This window comes from Oryx dammah, unplaced genomic scaffold, assembly GCF_014754425.2.
Source record: "Oryx dammah isolate SB20612 unplaced genomic scaffold, SCBI_Odam_1.1 HiC_scaffold_20, whole genome shotgun sequence".
NCBI classification, from domain to species: Eukaryota; Metazoa; Chordata; class Mammalia; order Artiodactyla; family Bovidae; genus Oryx; species Oryx dammah.
The window spans coordinates 70913243-70924705 of record NW_024070204.1 but is presented as its reverse complement, the minus strand read 5'-3'; the positions used below and the strand labels follow the sequence as shown (position 1 = coordinate 70924705).

The following is an 11463-nucleotide window of genomic DNA, read 5'->3' as shown; positions in this document are numbered from 1 at the left end:
TTAAATATATTTTTAAGAAAATAAATCTCTTCAGTCTCTTTTATCTATCATGGGTTATCATATATTTTTTTATATCAAAGCTCATGTGTTTATAATGTTAAGTATGTGTCTTCAATTAAACAATAAAAAATGTAAAATATGAATTTGTATTCAGTTCTATCAGTCATTTCCTTATTCTGGCTGCTCTGTTTTGCTCCTCACCTCTCAATTCTGTTTTTAATCATTATCAACGTGAAAGTAATTTGGTTGCACAATTAAACTGTAAGCCATCTGAGGGCTTCCCTGGTGGCTCAGAGGTTAAAGCATCTGCCTGCAATGTGGGAGACCTGGGTTTGATCCCTGGGTCAGGAAGATCCCCTGGAGAAGGAAATGGCAACCCATTTCAGTATTCTTGCCTGGAGAATCCCATGGATGGAGGAGCCTGGTGGGCTACAGTCCACAGGGTCGCAAAGAGTCGCATACAACTGACCAAGTGACTTAACAACTTAACTTAAAGCCATCTGAAAGAGATGGGAATACCAGACCACCTGACCTGCCTCGTGAGAAACCTGTATGCAGGTCAGGAAGCAACAGTTAGAACTGGACATGGAACAACATACTGGTTCCAAATAGGAAAAGGAGTACATCAAGGGTGTATATTGTCACCCTGCTTATTTAACTTATATGAAGAGTACATCATGAGAAACACTGGTCTGGAAGAAGCACAAGCTGGAATCAAGATTACCAGAAGAAATATCAATAACCTCAGATATGCAGATGATACCACCCTTATGGCAGAAAGTGAAGAAGAACTAAAAAGCCTCTTGATGAAAGTGAAAGAGGAGAGTGAAAAAGTTGGCTTAAAGCTCAACATTCAGAAAACAAAGATCATGGCATCTGGTCCCATCACTTCATGGGGAATAGATGGGGAAACAGTGGAAAGAGTGGCATACTTTATTTTGGGGGGCTCCAAAATCACTGCAGATGGTGATTGCAGCCATGAAATTAAAAGATGCTTATTCCTTGGAAGGAAAGTTATGACCAACCTAGATAGCATATTGAAAAACCGAGATATTACTTTGCCAACAAAGGTCCATCTAGTCAAGGCTATGGTTTTCCAGTAGTCGTGTATGGATGTGAGAGTTGGACTGTGAAGAAAGCTGAGCACCAAAGAACTGATGCTTTTGAACTGTGGTGTTGGGGAAAACTCTTGAGAGTCCCTTGGACTGCAAGGAGGTCCAACCAGTTCATCCTAAAGATCAGTCCTGGGTGTTCATTGGAAGGACTGATGCTGAAGCTGAAACTCCAATACTTTGGCCACCTCATGCGAAGGGTTGACTCATTGGAAAAGACCCTGATGCTGGGAGGGATTGGGGGCAGGAGGAGAAGGGGACGACAGAGGATGAGATGGCATCACTGACTCAATGGTCGTGAGTCTGAGTGAACTCTGGGAGATGGTGATGGACAGGGAGGCCTGGCGTGCTGTGATTCATGGGGTCACAAAGACTCAGACATGACTGAGAGACTGAACTGAACTGAACTGAACTGTAGCCATCTAAGAAATTTTATGGGTAACTACAGTTAATTTTTATAATTTCTTTATTTTTTAATTGAACTATAATAGCTTTACAGTATTTTGTTGGTTTCTGCCAAACATTGACATGTAGTTAATTTTGAAAGTGATAGTTTACCTCTGTTCTTTACTTTGGACATTTGCATATTTAGGCCATTTTATCTGAAAATAAAATTGATATGTTGACCAATAAGTATTATGGGATGATAAGTATTATGTAATAATATTTAAAATGATGCATTTCGATGTAAGATCTATAAAAACAGCACTCATAATTTATATTCAGATTTTTCAGTCTGAAGAAAAGGAACTAAACTCATCTTCCTTTCCAGCAACTCTAGAGGTAAGAGCCAAGTTCATCTATCACTTTTGTTCAAGCAAGCAATTCTAACAAGAATGTTCACCCCTCACACACTTATTTTAAGAGACATCAGCTCAACTCACCGTTGAAACCTTCCTAAATTACCCCCTTCCTCTATAATTGCTATTGTTCTGCCAACCATTTAATACATTCATTCTTTCTTTTTGTTATGTGTGTGTCTGATAGTTCAGACATGAGAATGTATTAAGCTGAGATTGCCCATCTTTATGTTATATTTTTCTTATTGCTATAATTAGATTATAAATTTATTTGGATACTTTTTTTTACAAGGCTTAGCATATCTCTTCCATAAATCTTGATACATTAACTGCTTGAATAAATTTAAAGTGGATCAATTTGATTCTTATTTTTTTAGAATAGTCCTCAAGGTGTAAGCAAAGGTTCCTACCCCAGATTCAGACCTTCTCTCCCCCTCTCTCCTGCTAGAGTTTAACCATGCCTTCAGTGGTGTGTGTGTAGGAGAGTTGCTATTATTCAGTGGCTAAGTCTGTCTCTTTGCAACCCATGAACTGCAGCACACCAGGCTTCCCTGTCCTTCATTATTTCTCTGAGTTTGCTCCAACTCTTATCCATTGAGTCAGTGATGCCATCCACCCATCGCATCTTCTGTCGACCCCCTTCTCCTCTTGCCCTCGATCTTTCCCAGCATCAGAGTCTTTTCCAATGAGTTGTATCTTTGCATCAGATGGCCAAAGTATTGGAGCTTCAGCTTCAGCATCAGTCCTTCCAATGAATATTCAGAGTTAATTCCTCTAGAATTGACTAGTTTGACATTCTTGCTGTCCCAGGAATTCTCAAGAGTCTGTGTTAGAAATTGTACTCTTTCTACTCACTCTTTCACAGTAGCAAATTACTTCATCGTTTTCAGTATGTTGTGTGTAACTTGCATACTATGTGTTAATTAATTTGAAAGCCAGTAAATCCCTGCAAAGGAAGCATCCCTATATCCATATTCTAAAAGGATAATAAGTGAGGACAGTGGTCAAGTTTCAGCTACAAAAATGTAGAGATACATGAGGCAAAAGCAATAGTCCATACAAGACTTGAGAATCCTGAGGAATACTGTAACATAAAAAAGGAAAGTTAAGTAGAAATTTCTTTTACTATCTACACTATTCCAGACTATATACATACTAAGGAACTGAAGGTATTTGAACCTTGCCTCATTATTATACAATTCTCCCAAAGAAAATGCTATTTTAAGAAATATAAAACTGCTATAACCTGTGTGGTTAAAAATGATCAGAAACAAGTGGCTGATAGGTGATGTTACTAAGAAATGCTTTCATCTGTATAAGTCTAGACAACCATGAATATTTTTTACTACCTCATCCTGACACTTTAACCATGTTTTATTCACCTGTTTAATTCAAGGTAGATAATAGTACTGGGACACTGATTAAAATTGTCTAGTGGAATGAATCACACTTTTCGTTTCAACTAGCCTGTATCATCCACCTACATTTGATGAGCCAACCATTGCCTTCAGAAACTGTCATCTGCTTTCTTCTTTTTATCGTATCTGCTCTTTATGTAAGGTCTTCTCACAATTCGTATTGTTCCCCTCTCTCAGTTATTCCTACTGTTCAAGCATAGTGATGTATTTGAAATGCATACAGAAATAAAATATTGCCAGAAAAAGAAAGAACAACAGAAATTGATAGCAAGACTGTAATGAAATCTTGTTTTGCCTCAATTTTTATTTGTCAAATGGAACCACATTTTATGACTGCTAAGTGGAATTATCAGTGTAAAGCCATTATTTGCAAAGTATGAAATATTATAATTTTTCAAATTCTATCAAATTGGACTTATCTTGGACTTCCCTGGTGGCTCAGACGGTAAAGGGTCTGCCTGCAATGCGGGAGACCTGGGTTCGATCCATGGGTCGGGAAGATCCCGTGGAGAAGGAAATGGCAACCCACTCCAGTACCCTTGCCTGGAAAATTCCATGAACTGAAGAGCCTGATAGGCTACAGTCCATGAGGTTGCAAAGAGTTGGACACGACTGAGCGACTTCACTTCAAAACTCTGTTAGTTGTTCACTCGTGTCCGATTATTTTGTTATCCCATGGACCATAACCTGCCAGGCTCCTCCGTCCAAGGGGTTTTTGCAGGCAAGAATACTGGAGTGGGTTGCCATTTGCACTCACAGGGATCTTCCTGACCCAGGGATCGAACCTGGGTCTCCTACACTGCAGGCAGACTGTGCCATCTGAGTCACCAGGGGCCACACTTCTGAACTCTATCGCACCAAAAATTTCCCGCAAATTATGCCACACATGTTCTGGTTTCTGTGACTTCTAGAAACTATTGGGTCCTTCTATTATACTATTCAGAAAGAAAAAAAATTGGCTAATTCAGCTATAGGTAGCAACTTTCTTTTACTCAGATTATTCAATTTTTTTTTATATTTCCACTAAAATAATGATTCCATTTGCTGTGGGGGTTATGATATTAAGTGTAGGTGGTATGTCATAATTTATTTATTAGTATTGACAGCAAGTTTATAAAATCAAATTGAAGACAGGAAATAAAATCTAAAATTGATGAATGAAGTACAGAAACCTTTTTCTTTTAAGGAGAATTCTCCAAAGACAGACAGAAAACATGCCAATAGATTTTTAATACTTTCAAATTCATTTACCATAGAGCTTAATTTTAACAAGCAAATGATTCCCTTGGTGTTAGTAGGATGCAAACTCATTATAATAAAGTGCATTCTCTTATCTTACTCCTTCAGTTCAGTGCAGTCGCTCAGTCGTGGCCGACTTTGCGACCCCATGAATCGCAGCACGCCAGGCCTCCCTGTCCATCACCAACTCCCGGAGTTCACTCAGATTTACGTCCATCGAGTCCGTGATGCCATCCAGCCATCTCATCCTCTGTCGTCCTCTTCTCCTCCTGCCCCCAGTCCCTCCCAGCATCAGAGTCTTTTCCAATGAGTCAACTCTTCGCATGAGGTGGTCAAAGTACTAGAGTTTCAGCTTTAGCATCTCCATCCCTTCAGTCTTTCTGGAGTTATTTCTCCACTGATCTCCAGTAGCATATTGGGCACCTACTGACCTGGGGAGTTCTTCTTTCAGTATCCTATCATTTTGCCTTTTCATACTGTTCATGGGGTTCTCAAGGCAAGAATACTGAAGTGGTTTGCCATTCCCTTCTCCAGTGGACCACATTCTGTCAGACCTCTCCACCATGACCCGCCTGTCCTGGGTTGCCCTGCGATACAGTTAAAATTTTAAGAGCCTGAATACATACAAACTGTTTGAAAGCGGTATAACACATAGTAATCAATTAATAAATACTCACAGTTAAGATGATAATGATGATGATGAAGATGTCAGTAATCTAGTATATTGGACCTTTGTGTTACAAAATACTTTGTAATTTCTCATTTGATAATATAATGATGAGAATCAGAAAAGTAAAAAGCTATGTGAATCAGGGTTTGAAGTCAAAGAACAACAATTACACGCAATAATTACTTTCTTAAATTTTCCAAAATAAGTGTTGTCTTTCTGATGCTAATTATCTACAGATATATATATAAATAATTTGCAATTAGAAAAAAATAGATTCATGCTTACCTGTTTAAATTGATATCAAATATAATGCTTACCTTTACAGACAGAGTGAAAAGACAGAGAGAAAATGAGAGTTTTTCCCTCATAGTTAGATAATTCAGATTTATTTAAAACAGAGGTTAATTGGCATCTAATATATATTCTATTGTTTTAACTTGTAGAGTTCTTTAAATAGGAAATATTTACTCTTGGGATCAGCTCCTTCCCCAGGTTACCTCCTAATTGAACTATTCTTCCTGCCACTCAAGGACAACAACCAAAATCATAACTGCTCACACCACTCCTCAAAATTCTCTACCTCTCTTATGGTATTTTGTGATCATTAAGAAATATACACAATGTAAAATCAGAAGTTTATGATTAAATATTACTTGTGATATGAAATAAAGATGTTCTTTAAAAGGATACAATTATACAATGTTTCAAATAGAAGATAACTTAATTTTTCCAAAGTAGGAAAAAATTCAGAAGTAGGAAATCCAAGGATGTTGGGAGCAGTTATGCCATCTTCAGCATGAATCTTGTCTACAGAATCACAGAGTAGCCAGGTCTGCCTCTTAACTTCCTAGACTACAGAAACGGAGCTGGTGATCAGGGGAATCAATCACTAATTCCTTTTTTGATGTACAAGCTGGAAACAGCATGCAGAGTTTCCAGGAATAGTCCCTCATCTCAACTTTAGTTGCAAGATCACTCCAGGTAGGAAGAGAGGATGGAAATATTTCTAGCTGTCCTGCCGTGTGACTGGCTAATATTCCTAATTTCTATCATTAACTGCCCTCACTTGGAACAACCTGAAATTCTAAGTAGTTATGGTATAGACTTCCCAGTCAAGGGTGTTCTCAGATTAATTGTGAGGATTCTCAGCAGTGGTTACAATGTAACAGAACAATTTTTCTTTATCACCCCTTACACACACACACACACACACACACACTCACAAAATACAATGGAAGAGAATATTAGACTTAACTATAGGAAGCAGGAATACATTTACACCTGTATAAAGATTAAAAGAAATTAGAAAAGAGCATATTTTAGAAAATCATACTAATGCATGGAAAGCTATCACTCTTCAAAGTTTATATATTTCTATAACATAACAATGTTTAGTGATTACTTTGTGATTTATTTTATTTTAATTCTAGCCATTAAAATACATAAAAACATAAATTATGTTTAACATAATCTTATCTTGGTTTTAATTTGCATTTCATAATGGCTAATGGTGATGACCATCTTTTATGTGATTATTTGATTTCTGTTTATTTGCTTTAGTAAAATATCTATTTAAGAATTTCATACATTTGTTAGTTGTTGCTTAGCTTCCCTGGTGGTTCAGACAGTAAAGAATCTGCCTGCAATGCAGGAGACCCAGGTCCAATCCCTGGGTCGGGAAGATCCCCTAGAGAAGGGAAGTCTACCCACTCCATTACTCCTGCCTGAAGAATTCTATGGACAGAGGAGCCTCTTGGGCTATAGTCCCTGTGGTCATAGAGTTGGACATGACTAAGTGACTAACACTTTTTCATACTTTCATATTTATTAATTGCATTATTTCTATTTTTACTGTTGAAGATGCACTAGGTTTCAGAAAAAATCATTAAATGGGATTCACTAAGCTTAGTGGATAAAAATTAAGCAATAATTTATGACAGTCAAGGCAACCTGTCAAATATTCAACTCCTTTTTCACACTAGCGAAAAAAAGAGAAAGCCATCCAACATGCACAGGAAAATGGTTTCAGCAGACTTACATTTGCATGGTATCCTCTTAGAATGGGTCTTATAGCTAGATGCAAACTCACCATTATGTCAAAATAGGCAAATTTATATATAATACACTTTTTCTATAATAAGTGTTGTAACATTCTTATGCATGATGATCTGTAGTATTTATAGAATTGTTATATATATACATATAATATAATAAGAATGGTAATTATGCAGTGACTTATTCCCCATTTTAGTCTGAAAAGTACTTTTTTTTTCCTTATTTAAGAGTCTTCCTTGACAATCTTATTTAGCATGATCCTCTTTCAAAGAGAGGGAGAGTAAGGTGTCTAAAGAGAAATTTGAATACATTTACTACAATTTCAGTTCTTATTACTGAAATTCACTCTACAGATTGAAGGGAGTAATATATTGAGACAGTTGGCAGATAGAAGGTTTTAGGGATTGTAGTTCATGACTCAGCAGCTAAAGAATCCATCTGTAATGCAGGAGACACAGGTTTCATCCCTAGGTCAGGAAGATCTCCTTGAGGAGCAAAATGGCAACCCACTCTAGTATTCTTGCCTGAAAAATCCAGAGGAGCCTGGCAGGCTACAGTCCAAAGGGTGGCAAAGAGTTGGACATGACTGAGAGCCTAAGCACACATAGCAAAGGCCACAGGCAGTCTTGCAGCTTAAAGATATGATGTTTAAAACTTTTACGTATCTTCTAAGGACACGTATTTCTATATGTCATAAATTTTTATTGAAACGGGCTTTTGCAAATTATAATTGTTACTACCTTCTTATGGGTAATTTAGCTTAGTTTTCCCAAGTATTTTCTTTAGAGGGACATTATGCAAGGAGATCCAACCAGTCCATTCTAAAGGAGATCAGTCCTGGGTGTTCATTGAAAGGACGGATGCTGAAGCTGAAACTCCAATACTTTGGCCACCTCATGTGAAGAGTTGACTCACTGGAAAAGAATCTGATGCTGGGAGGGATTGGGGGCAAGAGGAGAAGGGGACGACAGAGAATGAGATGGCTGGATGGCATCACCAACTCAATGGACATGAGTTTGAGTAAACTCCGGGAGTTGGTGATGGACAAGGAAGCTTGGTGTGCTGCAATTCACCGGGTTGCAAAGAGTCAGACATGACTGAACAACCGAACTGAACTGAACTGATGCCAAAACTATTACTGCTGCTAAAGAAACAATGTGTCAATGTCCCTTGTGAAAAAGCAATCTTCAACATATAACAACATTCAACCAAAATGAACCCAGACAGGAACATGCATGTTTTTTGTCTCATTAAACATACATATTTGGTGGTATACATTTTGAAGCCATTGTTTTAACATTACAGAATCTAATCTCACTAAATGACTCACCAAGTCATATACTGGGTAGCCCAAGCAGGTAGCCAGAAGTGAAGAAATGCTGCTACCCAGAAAGCAGATATAATTTAAAAATATGTAAAAACAAGATACAAGAAATAATGTTTGGTCTTTACTTCAAGAGATTAATGGAGCCCCAGATGGTAATCTTTCGCTAATTTTTTGAAAAAGTATAGATAAAGTCCAGTGTTTTTATGAACCATATCATAAATTTCTTTCCTGTCAATTTAAAATATGTTACCTGGTAATGGATAGAAAACAAAAAAATAAGTGTCAAGAAATAATTTCTAGGGGCTGCCTCATGTGAATTAAAAGTTTGGGAAGACAAGGGTTAGAGAAATAAAAGGAATAAATATAAAAATCACAAGGAATTTTGTAACAGTATAATCCTGCCTTTGTTAATAAACACTGAGTTCACAATGATATACATGCTTACTGAATTTCATTTGAATTTTATTGAAGGTTTAGCTCTGACTTAGAACTCAGTGCATGAAAGCCTTTCTTTTGGTATTCTGATTGGAGTAATTCCACATGAGAGTAAAGTGGGTTAAATAACTATGCTCCCAATGTTTAGTAGTTCTCTGAAATCTCTAGATTTTCTGGCACCAGTCTGAGGTAAGCCATAGCAGTGTTTATTTCTCCATTCATCTGTTCAACCCCTCTGTCACATATTATTTAAGTGCCACTGAACAGTTACTGTGCCGTAGAATCAAAGAAACCCAGCAAGTACAGGTGTGGATAAGTAAGCAATTATGTAGGTAAATAATCTTGCATATCTGCAGAATATTTGAGCCAAAAATCTTAGCAGACTGAATTCTGTTGTTGCTGTTCAGTGGCTAAGTCATGTCTGACTCTCTGTGATCCATGGATTGCAGCATGCCTGACTTCCCTGTCCCAGAGTTTGCTCAAACACATGTCCATTGAGTCAGTGATGCCATCCAACCATCTCATCCTCTGCAACGATGCACATAACACTTTTATTCATAAAGCAGGATTATTTTTAGACACAGAGTATTGAAGATAGATTAATTTGCCCAGTATATATATATATATATATATGCACAATAAATTTTGGTTTATTATTTTAAAGTATCTAAAAGTGCATTATAAGCTAGAAGTAGTTAACAGAAGAATGTAGAGATTTATAATGATTCTCTGATAACTACTTGCAAGTAGATAAAGCATTGATAATTAAACTCATCATGCTATATTTTAAGTAATAATTTTCTCAGTGCGGCAATCACATCCTTGCTCCAAAGGCTGTATATCATGGGACTGAACATCGGAGTCACTATGGTGTAGAACAGAGAGAGGAGTCTGTCAGTTCCTGCAGAATGACTGGATTTGAGCCTTAAGTATGCAGTGGTAGCAGGTACAAAGAATAAAAGCACAACCAACAGGCGAGAAGAACACGCGGAGAAGGCTTTGGCTCGCCATCTGGCTGTTGGCGACCTCAGAAGAGTGGAAATGATTCTGCTGTAAGAGGCAAGGATCAGCAAAAAGGGACAGCAGCAAACAACAGAGCTACTGCATAGGCTGACAACTCGTGTGCAGAAGTGTCTCCGCAGGCCAGCTTCAGAATGGGGGGAATGTCACAGAAGTGGTTAATCTCGTTCAAATGACAGAAACGCAGAGAGAAGATCTGGCACGTTTGCCCTATCTGCACTGGGATTCCACTGACCCAGTAGCCCACAGCCAGCTGGAGGCACACCTTTGGGGTCATGACCAGGGGATAGTGCAGAGGGCCACAGATGGCCACGCAGCGGTCATAGGCCATCACCGCCAGGAGGAAGCACTCAGTGGCTCGGAGGGTAAGGAAGAAGCACATTTGGGCAGCCCAGTCCAGCACAGAAATGCTTCTGTCCTGAGTCCAAAGGTTCACCAGAATCCTAGGGAGGGTGACGGACACGGAACAGATTTCCAAGGAGGAAAAGTTTGCCAGGAAAAAATACATGGGTTTGTGCAGTGCAGGGACAAGCCTAGTTAGAATTATTATGAGACTATTTCCAGTTAAGATAATGGTGTGAATGATGGAGAACACCCCAAAGAACAGCCCTTGGAGGTCTGGAAGGTCAGAAAACCCCAGGAGTACAGATTCCATCACTTTGGATATGTTGTCTTTTGCTTCCAAATCTTCATATTTCTTTTTTTTTTTTCTCATGGACAATGAGAGAAAATCTCAAGCTTACTTGAGATTTTATTTTTATTTTTATTTTTTTAATTAATTAATTTATTTATTTTTAATTTCATCTGTGGGAATGATCCAATCAGAGGTACTATTATTTCACTTTCATTAGCTCTTGTTTTCTTATTTATAAAACAGGATGTTACAACTTTCTATTTTTCAATTTCCTATAGAAACCAAACCTATAACACCAGGTGCTCTAAATGTGTGATAAAGTGTGTTTTTCATCATTATCAAATCTATCTGTACATTAAAAAAAAACCTTTAATCTTTCTTTTTCTACTGTATACAATATTTATTTAGTTCTGAAGATAAGTGATTGTAATTTTGCTATTTGTCTCAACACTCAAAAATACAAATTCTGAATTTAAGTTCCTTTATCAAATAACTTGATATTTGCATTTGATGTGTTTTTCTTTTCACCTCTTCATTCTGTTTTTCATTATCAATTCAAAATTAATTTTTCTTTGCTCTTTTAAATGTCTTAAGCAATATAAAATAGTTTTAGGGATATATATAGTTAATTTTTTTAAATGAGATTTTTTTCAGTTGTATTTCCAACGTCTTTTTAACTTTGACATTCTGCATATTTAGCTATTTTATTATAAAACAAAATTCATCAGTTAACAACTCAAGATTTTTGAATGG

General features: G+C 37.3%; 1 pseudogene; it reads right to left on the bottom strand.

The window, feature by feature from the left end:
• Nucleotides 1-9835: 9835 nt before the first annotated feature.
• LOC120879707 lies at nt 9836-10767 on the bottom strand (annotated as a pseudogene).
• Between the last annotated feature and the right edge of the window lie 696 nt (nt 10768-11463).